This window comes from Balaenoptera acutorostrata, chromosome 7 (assembly GCF_949987535.1).
Source record: "Balaenoptera acutorostrata chromosome 7, mBalAcu1.1, whole genome shotgun sequence".
In the NCBI taxonomy this organism is placed as follows: domain Eukaryota; kingdom Metazoa; phylum Chordata; class Mammalia; order Artiodactyla; family Balaenopteridae; genus Balaenoptera; species Balaenoptera acutorostrata.
The window spans coordinates 6,681,184-6,694,605 of record NC_080070.1 but is presented as its reverse complement, the minus strand read 5'-3'; the positions used below and the strand labels follow the sequence as shown (position 1 = coordinate 6,694,605).

Here is a 13,422-nt window from a genome sequence, read left to right as displayed (position 1 = left end):
ATGGCTAAATGCACCAAGAAGGTCAGAATGGTGGGTAAATACGGGACCCATTACGGTGCCGCCCTCCGGAAAATGGTGAAGACAATTGAAATCAGCCAGCACGCCAAGTACTCTTGCTCCTTCTGGGGCAAAATCGAGATGAAGAGACGAGCTGTGGGCATTTCGCACTGTGGTTCCCGCATGAAAACTGTAGCTGGTGGTGCTGGACCTACGACACCACTTCTGCCGTCACAGTAAAGTCAGCCATCAGAAGACGGAAGGAATTGAAGGACCAGTAGAAGCGCCACCATTTGAAACATTGCTAGCCTACAATAAATGGGTTAATTTATGGAACAACAACAACAACAACAAAAACCAAGGCTTGTTCTTACAAGGACTCCTAGAAGTTTCTGTTTCTTTTTATCCCCAACCATTTAATCTATTTTGTATAAAAGACTCTGGGTCCCCAGGGACTTCCCTGGTGGTGCAGTGGTTAAGAATCTGCCTGCCAACGCAGGGGCACCGGTTCGAGCCCCGGTCCGGGAAGATCCCACATGCCGCGGAGCAACTAAGACCCTGCGCCACAACTACTGCCCCGCGAGAGCCTGGGGCCCGTGCTCCGCAACAAGAGAAGCCGCCGCAATGAGAAGCCTGCGCACCGCAACGAAGAGTAGCCCCCGCTCACCACAACTAGAGAAAGCCCGCGCACAGCAATGAAGAACCAATGCAACCAAAAATTAATTAATTAAAAAAAAAAAGACTCTGGGTCCCCAGAAAGGAGTTGAGCCAAGGGACCCAGGCCCTGTTGTCAATCTTTAAACTTGACTACCTGGCCTAACTGCTGCCTCAGGTAATCGTTGTTCAGGTATCTCAGTGTAATTGTCCTTCTGCCCTTTATATAGAGAGATATATTATAGATATACATATTTATTTATTTTAAACTGGGGTAAATAGAGTGGACTTGATTGGGGCCTTTTAATGTTGGGGACCAGTTGGGGGGGTCCTTTTGGACCATCCAACCTTAGGTCATGTTCTATCAAAACCTTTTCCTTTAATCTTATTAACATTCATTTTATTTACCCATTTTTAAATACCAGTGATAGGGATAGAGTAGGATAGTTACACAGGTAGTTTTAGAAATCCCACTAGGGGATTATAGATGGAGAGGGAACTTTAGGCAACTTTGGGAGACCACTCTAAGTTAATGATCACTCAGGAAAGCTATTGGAACATCATGAAACAAAGCAGGCTTGCTTAACAATAAAGCCATATATAAAAGCACAAGATATTCAAGGTCAGCAAGATACTGATCCTTAGGACCAAGTGGAACGGAGCAGAACGCAGAACCCTGAAGTGCCCCCCCTCCCCAACCAGACTGTAGCCATGACATAAGCTGCTCCATCTTGAGCAGTACTGAATCTAGGGCCAGCACAATTCCAGGAACTGGCCTCAAGAGAATGCGATTAACATTATTGCTCATAATAATCTCTATCTTTGTGGACAGCCAAAGAATTGTAGCTTTTCTGCTCATATATGTAAACAGGCAACTAAAATTGTCAGCAAAGAGGCGCGACAGACCCATCATGTCAACAGCTTCCACTCTGAGAAGATGGCGCCCTACGCCAGCATGAAGTCATAGCAGATGAATCTTTGCCCCTAACCCCATAGAAATGGAGTGATCTTTAACAGTGGGGAATGGAAAGCAGCTCTTTTGCCGCTTCCCTGTTTGCCTATTTCCATTCCCCTCTAACCTTAAAATAACCTGATTACAGGAATGAGATCACTAGGCAATTTAACCTAACTCCTGACTTGAGCTCTCCTGAATGCACACCATGCCTCGTCTACCTTGTTGAACCTTTTCCTAGATTAAACGAAGAATGAAGAATTAAGTAGCTAAGGAATGACCAGCTCTCTGCCCCCAGTAGCCTCCTAGGCAATCCTGCAGGCAGATCACACAGGCAAGATAATATCTAAAGAGAGAGCCAGCCAGCCTGCACACAATGGAGAAGGATGCAGAACCCAACTTCTTGCTTTGATGATTCACTGAGATTCTTGTCCCCCATTTTTCCCTTTAAAAACTGTCATGGCTGAGCAGAGTCTTCGGAATTGGTTTCTGGACATGAGTCCACCTTCTCTCCAGATTGCCAGTTTTTCTGATTAAAACACTTTTCCTTTCTACAGACACTTGCCTTTTACATTATCGGCTTCTGAGCGGCTAGCAGCTGAACCTGGGTTTGGTAACACAAGGACAGGAATATAAGGGAAAGGTGACATTCCAAAGCAGAAGACCCTCATTGTACTGAAACCTGAGATGACTTAACATATTTGAGTATATGTTACCACACTTCTGCTGATCTGAATAGCGCCATGACAGTCCTAGTTTGATCGTATAGGGTCAAAAACACCCCCGCCCATCGTGAAAGAGGAGCTAATGACGTAAGCATGACATCTACTCAAAGAATGAGGAAGAAGGTGGTCTTCTCTCCCTCCCCACTTTTCCTTTGGTTATAAAAATGTAGCCCATTTAGTTCTCGGGGCAGAGCCCTCTTGCTTGCCCACTTGTATCCTTTGTGAGGGTCCTATATTAATAAATCTAGTTCTTACCTGTCACATTGCTTCTTGCTGAATTCCTGCTGCACCGAGACATGAAGAACCTGAGCTTTTTAAGTCCTGAGATGAGTTGTGCAGTTTCAGTTGGAAGATTGTGGGTTCGAGTCCCAATTGAGGTGTGCGGTTTCACCAAGAAAACATCTGTTTATAATGAGAGCTTTCTAAAAATTTACCGATTTAGAGGTTTTTCCAATTTCAAGGATCCACCATCTGGCCATTAATGAGATATAATATTAATAGTGATTCAAACCAATAAGATGCAAGAGGCTTCCCCACAAGAGGGTGCAAAGGATGCACATAAAGAAGATCCAGAGGGTTTATTCCCCAAAATAGTCTAAGAAAGTACAGGCTGATGCAACAAAGGTTAAGATGGCAACAACAACAACAAAAGAAAACCCTGAAAGTTGACAGAGGCAAAAGACTGCTCAGAATCCACGTCTATTTGATTGGCTGCTAAATGTGCACCTATAGGTACCTTTTGGATGGCAGAGACCATAACAGGAAAGAGCCAGTTCTGACTGCATGTTGGATCTGTTTCTTTGCCTTTAGCCTTTGCTTTTCGTTGCTTTTGTGACTATAATCATACATAATGGCCTGCTTCAGGGAATCCTACCCACCTGTGAAGGGCTGCAAGACAGAAGAAATTAATACATCCCCTCCCCGAAGCTGGCCATTCCAGGAGATGTTTTGCAAGACTGACGGCCTTTTTTCTTTATTTCCTCCCCACCTCTCCCTCTCTATTCTGCCTTTTTATTTACTTCCCTCTCTGATTCTATAAAAGAAGCTGGCATCCAGACCCCGATAAGATGCTTATTTTGAGACACTAGTCTGCCATCTTCTCAGTCTGCCGGCTTTCCGAATAAAGCCATATTCCTGGCCTCAAAACCTCGTCTCAGATTTATTGGCCTGTCATGCAGCGAGCAGAGCAAGCGTGGACTCCGTAACGAGACCAAGTCTTCAACACACAGGGGCACACACCGAAACGCCCAAAGATCAGGTAGAACATTGACATTTCAAAGGCACAGGAAGAGAAGTGCCAGTCCCCCCTTGAAGGGCTTTTGTTTCTTTAAGATCAGAATACTGAAAAGATGTTTTTATTAAGCTGGCTTTTCTAATTTAACTTCGTAGGCAATAAAAGAGCCCCATCGTGGCCATTTTAAGGGTGAGAGTTCCTTTAATTTCCAATTCAGTAGGTACTTATAAGTATGAGCTCTGTACATACATGAATCTGGCTGGAGTTTTAGTCGGAGGCTGGTTTTCTGATGCCCCTCATTTTTGTCTGAGAGAATCTATTTCCCATTTTAAAGTTGAATTTGTTGGGGATAAAATTTACTAGTGTGCTTTTATCCTGACAAATTCTTGTGAAGATAGCCAATTTGAGGAAAGATGTCAGGTCAGCCTCTTAGCTAACCATTCGTCCTAGACCACTCAGTATCCTTCCAACTGAGCAAATCCCAGTGTTTTTCAACCGGCTGCCCTAGTATCTTTCATCTAGAAGGGGTCACTCCCCAATATCTTTGAACTGGGGAGCCAGGTAAAGACACTACCAAATAAAACTCAAGATCATCAATCAATAATTGGGAGATCCGAGAACCAGGAGAGACTCAAGCAAATTCATCTGGACCTTCTGAGGAGGCAGGTGGGCACAAGAGGCCTCTGCTGGTACCAAGGCTCTGGTTCCTCGTAGAGTTCAGATGGAGAGAAATTTGCTCTGGGGCGCTTTGTGATTGGTTACCAAAACTGTCAACTGAAAAAAAAAAGCACAACCTAAAAGCTGAGAATTCTGTTTTATTCGGTTGACTTTCTGAGCACTTCAAGCCCAGGAGGCAGCGTCTGGGCTGTGAGGGACTGCTCCTGTTGAGGATGGAGTAGGATAGTTACACAGGGAGTCTTAGAAATTCCGCTAGGGGATTCAGGATAGAGAGGGAACGTTGGGAGACAACTGTAAGTTAACTATCACTCAAGAAAGCAATGAGAACATCATGAAACAAAGCAGGCTTGCTTAACAATAAAGCCATAAATAAAAGCACGAGAGAGATATGCCCCAGGCCATTAAGTGAAAAAATGAGGCCTGCATCCTGCTGGTCAACATCAGCAAGATAATGATCCTTAGGACATGCACCTCTGCACATACCAAGGACAGAAATATAAGGAAAGGTGACATTCCAAAGGGGAAGACCCTCACCATATTGAAATCTGAGATGATTTAACGTATTTGAGTATATGTTACCACCCTTCTGCTGATTTGAATAGTGCCGTGACAGTCCCAGTTGGACCATATAGGGTCAAAAACTCCCCCACCTGGTGCAAAGGAGGAGCTAATGATGTAAGCCTGCCGTCTACTCAAAGAATGAGGAGGAAGGTGGTCTTCTCCCCCTCCCCACTTATCCATTGATGAGAAAAATGTAGCCCATTTAGTTCTCGGGGCAGGCCCCTCTTGCCTGACCCTTGTATCCTTCACAAGCATCCTATACTAATAAATCCACTTCTTACCCATCACTTTGTTCCTCACCGAGTTATTTCTGTGCCAAGACATAAAGAACCTGAGCTTCATTAAGTTCTGAGATGAGCTGTGTGGTTTGACTCCCAACAGGTAAGAGAGGAGCCGGGATGTATAGGAATTTTGCAAAAAAGAACAGGTAGTCAGAACTTGAAAAGATTACTGTTAACTCAAAAAAAAAAAAAATCAAGACAACAAGTCAATGAATTTAGTGCTTTTCTCTCTCTGGGAAGATGCAAGAGTCTGGGCTCATGGAAGTCATTCCTTTGATATGCACCTTAGCTTTCTAGGGCCAGTATCCTGCTCTCGGCCATCCTGAGTCCCCTCAGGGGACACGGTTGGGGGTCTGCAGTGGCTGGGGGCGTGGCAGCAGGCGGCCTGTTTTTCTCCATCCTGAGTTCCCTCAGACTCACCATGGGGGTGGGGAGGGCGGTGGTAGGGGCTGTTCGTCTGATGGCCGTGGCATCCTTTGTTTGCTGATATGGCAAGCAACATTTTTCATTCACAACACCAAAATAAAAACCAAAAAACTGTTGTTGTTTTTTTAAAGAGAAGCCGAAGGAATCAAGGCCTGGGAGTGCCATTTAAGGTCTCCTAAACTCTTAAGGGGAACAGGCTGACTGCCAGGCTATTATGAGCTCAGTGAGTTATAAGACCACCTGCCTTACATCATGTCCCAGTCCCACCACCAAGAGCCCAGCCCACACTTTTACAGAATACCAAATTCACACAAAAGAATCGTTTTATCTAAAAAAATAAGAAGAGGAGGACATTATCCTTTAAAATAAGACAAAGCAAGCGTTAATGCATTGAAAGGTGTGGAGGACTTCTCCCGAGGCTACACTGGCGGTGCAGGATTTCCGTCTCTGTCTGAGTGGCTTAGCAGCATTTAGCAGCCTCCTGTGCGCCCATGACACTTGTCTCGTTCCATGAGACTCAGTCGTACACTCTCATATTAGCATATGGGCACCAGGTCTCTCCGTTAACATACGAAATGCAGACAGTGAAAACGTAGGTGGGTCTTGATTCTGTCACTAGCAAGATCTATGGTTTGGGGGAGAAAAATATTACCCCTCTGAGCCCATCATCTTTACAGATGAGAAGATAAGGAAGTATTATTGAAGTCAGATGCCTATTGCGGAATTGTGTCATACTCTAATATCTGGGCCTTGCCCAACGAGAACAAATCCCCAGACTCTCCCACTGGCACGAATTATGAACCCTGGCCTGCTTACCCACACTGCTTCTCAGATATCGGTTGGTTATAGTTATAAACTTCCAGCAGTGGTGCAGAAAACAGTGCTCCTAAAAGGGAGACCACCATGTGGGGGGGAACATTCCTGAGGCTCCTGGCTTCAGGGGTTTGGGGTGAGGGACCAGTATTAGTACCAGCCCTCCCCTCCCGGTGTTCTTGAGTTCCGAGGGCCATCAGAGCAATGGATGGCTACAGACAGTTACATATATCAGCTTTATTTACCACTTGGCTCCAAGAGCCAAAAAAGCAGTCAGCAAGGAAATGGGTTTTTCACCCACAGTTTTCTATTTCTCTCAGGAAACCCACAGTTCCCTTCCTTCTTTGCCTACCTAGATTTCTTAGTCCCACACCTCCAAAGCCCACAAAGTCTGCTTAGAAATTCCCTGGATTCTTAGCCATTCCATGATCCTAATGGTGGAAGAGCCCGATTAAGAGAACAAGAACTGGGAAAGAATTTAGAGGCTGCCATAGTCACCCGATAGCATTCAATAACTTGCTTTCTTTCTGCGGTTTGTAATTGGGTTTGCATAATTTCTGCTATTATTTTCATTTCTTCCTTTTGGTTTCAATTTGACAGCTTTTGTTGCTTCACTTCAATCCTCTTGTAAAGACAATGTTCTTCAGTGCTTTCTTACTAATGATGGGTGCTATAAATAAAACTTTAACAAGGGGTAAAGGAACAACTGCAATGTACACCTCAGCATATCACAGCAGAAACTTCTTTTTGTTTCCCATAAACCCCTAGATTTTCAAGAAGTGGGCAAGAGGATGTTCTATTGTACATTCACTTGTGCAGAGAAAAACCCACATCCTGCCTCAGCTGCAGCCCTTTCCTGCTTGCGCCTCCTCACTACTCTGTCTTATCCATCACTTGAAATTGTGGTCATAGCACAGGCTAGAAAGGCTAGGTTACAGGGTCCAGGTCCCCCTCTTGGTACCTGCTGAAGTGTTCAGAAGGGATGAGAGGAGAAAGGCTAGGCCAAGGAGAAATCTCACCATGGAAATTGCACTGAACTCTCCTTAGGATCCTTTTCAGACCCCTCCTCAGGCTGCCCTGGCCTGAGGATGAAGTGAAATGGTTTTCCTGTGAGTCTCCAAACCCACAGCAGGGCCTCATTGAAAGCAGGTCCAGCAGTCAGCACTTTTGACTTCAACATGAACGAAACAAAATAAGCTCTGCTCTAAACTGGAATAGGTGTGTATGGATGTTGCTATCTTTCAAAATCCTGACAATGAAGTTCTCAAAGCCTAAGTAGCTAATAAACAGCTGAGCAGCCTCATTGCTTTTGACTGTTGCTTATCATGAAAAAAATATAACTTGAAAATGGTACTTAAATGACTCATTTCTAAGCTTTGAGAGGCCGCACGTGACTATTTGGAAATATAAGGAGACACTAACATTTTTCTTATCCTCTGTCAGTATAACATGTCTGCCTTTAGTGGAAAACCAAGGATTCCAGATAAAATAGCAATCTGGAAGACAATGGCAGCTGCCACTTAGGACCCTGTTAGCTATATTTCATTCAACTACAATAAAGAACAACACGAAGGGGAAACTAAACTCTATAAAACCCATGCACTCACGGGTCCTGGCAGCCCCCGTGCCACCCCTGACAAAGCCTCCTCTGGCTGCTCCAGCCTCTTGGGACAAACCTGTGGAAGCCTGTGCCCCAGCTGGCCTGCGTGGGCACGTGTGCTCTGGGCCAGCTTCAGGAGCAGACACTGGTAAAAGGAACACATGCAGAGGTGGGGCTGACAGAGTGGGTTCAGAGTCCTACCTAGAGCACTTGGAGGGCATCCTGGGGAGGCAGGGGTTGGATGTAGCTCACCATGGGGGCAAGGACACTGATAGAAGAGACACCAGGGAACTTTAATTTTTATTTTATTTATTTATTTATTTCATTTATTTTATTTTCATTTTTATTTTTTCTGTTGTTTTGTTTTGTTGTTTCATTTTCATTTTTATTTTTTCTAATATATTTTTTATTTTTCTAATTTTATTTTATTTTTTATTCTTTGTTATTATTCTGCTCTTTTTTGTTTGTTTTTGTTGTTGTTGGTTTGTTCTTTTGATATTTTTGTGTTGTTTTGTTTTTATCTTCTTGTTCAATCCTTTTTTTTATTTTTGTTTTTGTTTGTGTAATTTTTGTGTGTTTGTCTTTTTTTATAAATTTATTTATTTAATTTATTAATTTTTGGCTGTGTTGGGTCTTCGTTGCTGCATGCAGGCTTTCTCTAGTTGCAGTAAGCGGGGGCTACTCTTTGTTGTGGTGCGCGGGCTTCTCATGGCAGTGGGTTCTCTTTGTTGCAGAGCATGGGCTCTAGGTACACAGGCTTCAGTAGTTGTGGCACGCAGGCTCTAGAGTGCAGTCTCAGTAATTGTGGTGCACGGGCTTAGTTGCTCTGCCGCGTGTGGGATCTTCCCAGACCAGGGCTTGAACCCGTGTCCCCTGCATTGGCAGGTGGATTCTTAACCACTGCACCACCAGGGAAGCCTTGTTTGTCTTTTATTTTCTTAGCTTTTCTTTTAGTTCATTTTCTTTGATTTTATTTTTTGTTTTTTGTTTAGGTTAGTTTTGTTTTTATTACTTGTTTTGGTCTTGGGCTCTGTTGTTTATTTGGGTGTCTTGTTTTTTGCTTTCCTTGTTCTTTTGTTGCTGTTGTTCGCTTGTTTTTTTTTTGGCTTGGATTTGTTTTTGTTATTTGTCTTGGGTTTTATTCTTCTGTTTACTTTTGTGAGTGTGTGTTTTTTTGTTTTGTTTTGTTTTTGTATGTTCAGTTCTGTTTTTATTACTTGCCTTGGGCTTTGTTTGTCTGTTTTTGTATTTGTCTTTTTTGCGTTGCCACGTGGCTTTTGGGGTCTTGGTTCCCAGGGTGGGGTTCTGGCCTGAGTCCCTGTGGTGGGAGCACCAAGTCCAAGCTGCTGGACTACCAGATAACTTCAAGCCCCAGGGAATATTAATCAGTGTGAGCTCTCCCAGAGGTCCTCATCTGGGCACCAAGAGCTGGCTCCACCCAACTGCCTGCAAACTCCAGTGCTGGATGGCTCAGGCCAAACAAGCAGCAAGACAGGAACACAGCCCCAGCCATCAACAAAAATGAGATGACAGAGAAATATGTTACAGACGAAGGACCAAGGTAAAAACCTACAGGATGAAATAAATGAAGAGAAAATAGGCAATCTACCTGAAGAAGAATTCAGAGTAATGGTAGTAAAGATGATCCAAAATCTCGGAAATAGGATGGAGGCATGGAGTGAGAAAATACAAGAAATCTTTAACAAGGATGTAGAAGAACTAAAGAACAAACAAACAGTGATGAACAGCACAGTAACTGAAATGAAAAATACCCTAGAAGGAATCAATAGCAGAATAACTGAAGCATAAGAACGAATAAGCGAGCTGGAAGATAGAATGGTGAAAATAACTGCCAAGGAGCAGAACAGAGAAAAAAGAATGAAAAGAAATGAGGACAGTCTCAGAGACCTCTGGGACAACATTAAACACATGAACATTTGAATTATAGTGGTCCCAAAAGAAGAAGAGAAAGAGAAAGGGTCTGAGAAAATATTTGAAGAGATTATAGTTGAAAACTTCCCTAACATGGGAAAGGAAATAGCCACCCAACTCCAGGAAGTGCAGAGTCCTATACAGGATAAACCCAAGGAGAAACATGCCAAGACATATATTAATGAAGCTAACAAAAATTAAATTCAAAGTAAAAATATTAACAGCAGCAAGGGAAAAGCAAAATAAACACACAACGGAATCCCTGTATGGTTATTAGCTGATTTTCAGCAGAAACTCTGCAGGCCAGAAGAGAGTGGCAGGATATACTTAAAGTGATGAAAGGGGGAAAACCTACAGCCAAGATTATCCTACCCAGCAAGGATATCGTTCAGATTTGACACAGAAATCAAAAGCTTTACAGACAAGCAAAAGCTAAGAGAATTCAGCACCACCAAACCAGCTTTACAACAAATGCTAAAGGAACTTCTCTAAGTGGGAAACACAAGAGAAGAAAAGGACCTACGAAAACAAACACAAAACAATTAAAAACATGGTAATAGGAGCACACATATTGATAATTACCTTAACTGTGAATGGATTAAATGCTCCAACCAAAAGACACAGACTGGCTGAACGGATACAAAAACAAGACCCTTATATATGCTGTCTACAAGAGAACGACATCAGACCTAGGGACACATACAGACTGAAAGTGAGGGGGTGGAAAAAGATATTCCATGCAAATGGAAATCAAAAGAAAGCTGGAGTAGCAATACTCATATGAGGTAAAATAGACTTTGAAATAAAGAATGTTACAAGAGTCAAGGAAGGACACTACACAATGATCAAGGGATCAATCCAAGAAGAAGATATAAAAATTATAAATATTTATGCACCCAACATAGGAACATCTCAATACATAAGGCAAATACTAACAGCTATAAAAGGGGAAATCAACAGTAACAAAATAATAGTGGGGGACTTTAACACCTCACTTACACTAATGGACAGATCATCCAGACAGAAAATTAATAAGGAAACACAAGCCTTAAATGACACATTAGACCATATAGACTTAATTGATATTTATAGGACATTCCATCCAAAAGCAGCAGAATACACTTTCTTCTCAAGTGCACACAGAAGATTCTCCAGGATAGATCACATCTTGGGTCACAAATCAAGCCTCAGTAAATTTAAGAAAATTAAAATCATATGAAGCATCTTTTCTGACCACAATGCTATGATACTAGAAATCAGTTACAGAAAAAAAAAATGTAAAAAACAAAAACACATGGAGGCTAAACAATATGCTACTAAATAACCAAGAGATCACTGAAGAAATCAAAGAGGAAATCAAAAAATACCTGGAAACAAATGACAATGAAAACACGACAACCCAAAACCTGTGGGATGCAGCAAAATCAGTCTAAGAGGGAAGTTTATAGCAATACAATCCCACCTCAAGAAACAAGAAAAACCTCACATATACAACCTAACCTTACACATAAAGTAACTAGAGGAAGAACAAACAAACCCCAAAGTTGGTAGAAGGAAAGAAATCATACAGATCAGAGCAGAAATAAATGAAATTGAAATGAAGAAAAGAATAGCAAAGATCAATGAAACTAAAAGCTGGTTCTTTGAGAAGATAAACAAAATTGATAAACCTTTAGTCAGACTCATCAAAAAAAAAAGGGAGAGGACTCAAATCAATAAAATTAGAAATGAAAAAGGAGAGATTACAACTGACACCGCAGAAATACAAAGGATCATAAGAGACTACTACAAGCAACCTATGCCAAAAAAATGGACAACCTGGAAGAAATGGACAAATGCTTAGAAAGGTACAACCTTCCAAGACTGAACCAGCAAGAAATAGAAAATATGAACAGACCAATCACAAGTAATGAAATTGAAACTGTGATTAAAAATCTTCCAGCAAACAAAAGTCCAGGACCAGATGGCTTCACAGAATTCTATCAAACATTTAGAGAAGAGCTAACACCTAGCTTTCTCAAACACTTCCAAAAAATTGCTGAGGGAGGAACACTCCCAAGCTCATTCTACAAGGCCACCATCACCCTGATACCAAAAGCAGACAAAGATATCACAAAAAAAGAAAAATACAGGCAAATATCACTGATGAACCTTGACACAAAAATCCTCAACAAAATACTAGCAAACCAAATCCAACAACAAATTAAAAGGATCATACACCATGATCAAGTGGGAATTATTTCAGGGATGCAAGGATCCTTCAATTTATGCAAATCAATCAGTGTGATACACCATATTAACAAATTAAAGAATAAAAACCATATGATTGTCTCAATAGATGCAGAAGAAGCTTTTGACAAAATTCAACATCCATTTATGACAAAAACTCTCCAGAAAGTGGGCATACAGGGAACCTACCTCAACATAATAAAGGCCATATATGACAAACCCACAGCAAACATCTTTCTCAATGGTGAAAAACTGAAAGCATTTCCTCTAAGATCAGGAACAAGACAAGGATGGCCACCCTCACCACTTTTATTCAACATAGTTTTTGAAGTCCTAGCCACAGCAATCAGAGAAGAAAAAGAAATAAAAGGAATATGAATTGGAAAAGAAATAAAACTGTCACTGTTTGCTGATGACATGATACTATACATAGAAAATCTTAAAGATGGCACCAGCAAACTACTAGAGCTAATCAATGAATTTGGTAAAGTTGCAGGATACAAAATTAATACACAGAAATCTCTTGCATTCCTATACACTAACAGCAAAATATCAGAAAAACAAATGAAAGGTACAATCCCATTTACCATTGCAACAAAAAGAATAAAATACCTAAGAATAGGCAAAGACCTGTACTAATGAGGCAAAAGTCCTGTACTCAGAAAACTATAAGATACTGATGAAAGAAATCAAAGATGACACAAACAGATGGAGAGATATACCATGTTCTTGGATTGGAAGAATCGATATTGTGAAAATGACTATACTACTCAAAGCAATCTACAGATTCAATGCAATCCCTATCAAATTACCAAGGGCATTTTTCACAGAATTAGAACAAAAAACTTTTACAATCTGTATGGAAACACAAAAGACCCCAAATAGCCAACACAATCTTGAGAAAGAAAAACAGAGCTGGAGGAGTCAGGCTCCCTGACTTCAGATTATACTACAAAGCTACAGTAATCAAGGCAGTATGGTACTGGCACAAAAAAAGAAATATAGATCAATGGAACAGGATAGAAAGCCCAGGGATAAACCCACACACCTATGGTCAACTAATCTATGAAAAAGGAGGCAGGAATATACAACAGAGAAAAGACAGTCTCCTCAATAAGTGGTGCTGGGAAAACTGGACAGCTACATGTGAAAGAATGAAATTAGAACACTCCCTAACACCCCACTTGATGCAACTAGAGAAAGCCCATGTGCAGCAATGAAGACCCAACAGAGCCAAAAATAAATATATAAAATAAATAAATTTGTTTTAAAAATCTATAAACAATAAGTGCTGGAGAGGGTGTGGAGAAAAGGGAACCCTCTTACACTGTTGGTGGGAA

At 41.6% G+C, this 13,422-nt stretch overlaps 1 pseudogene; it reads left to right on the top strand.

The window, feature by feature from the left end:
* Positions 1–288, top strand: LOC130708556 (60S ribosomal protein L37a-like; annotated as a pseudogene).
* Positions 289–13,422: the final 13,134 nt, after the last annotated feature.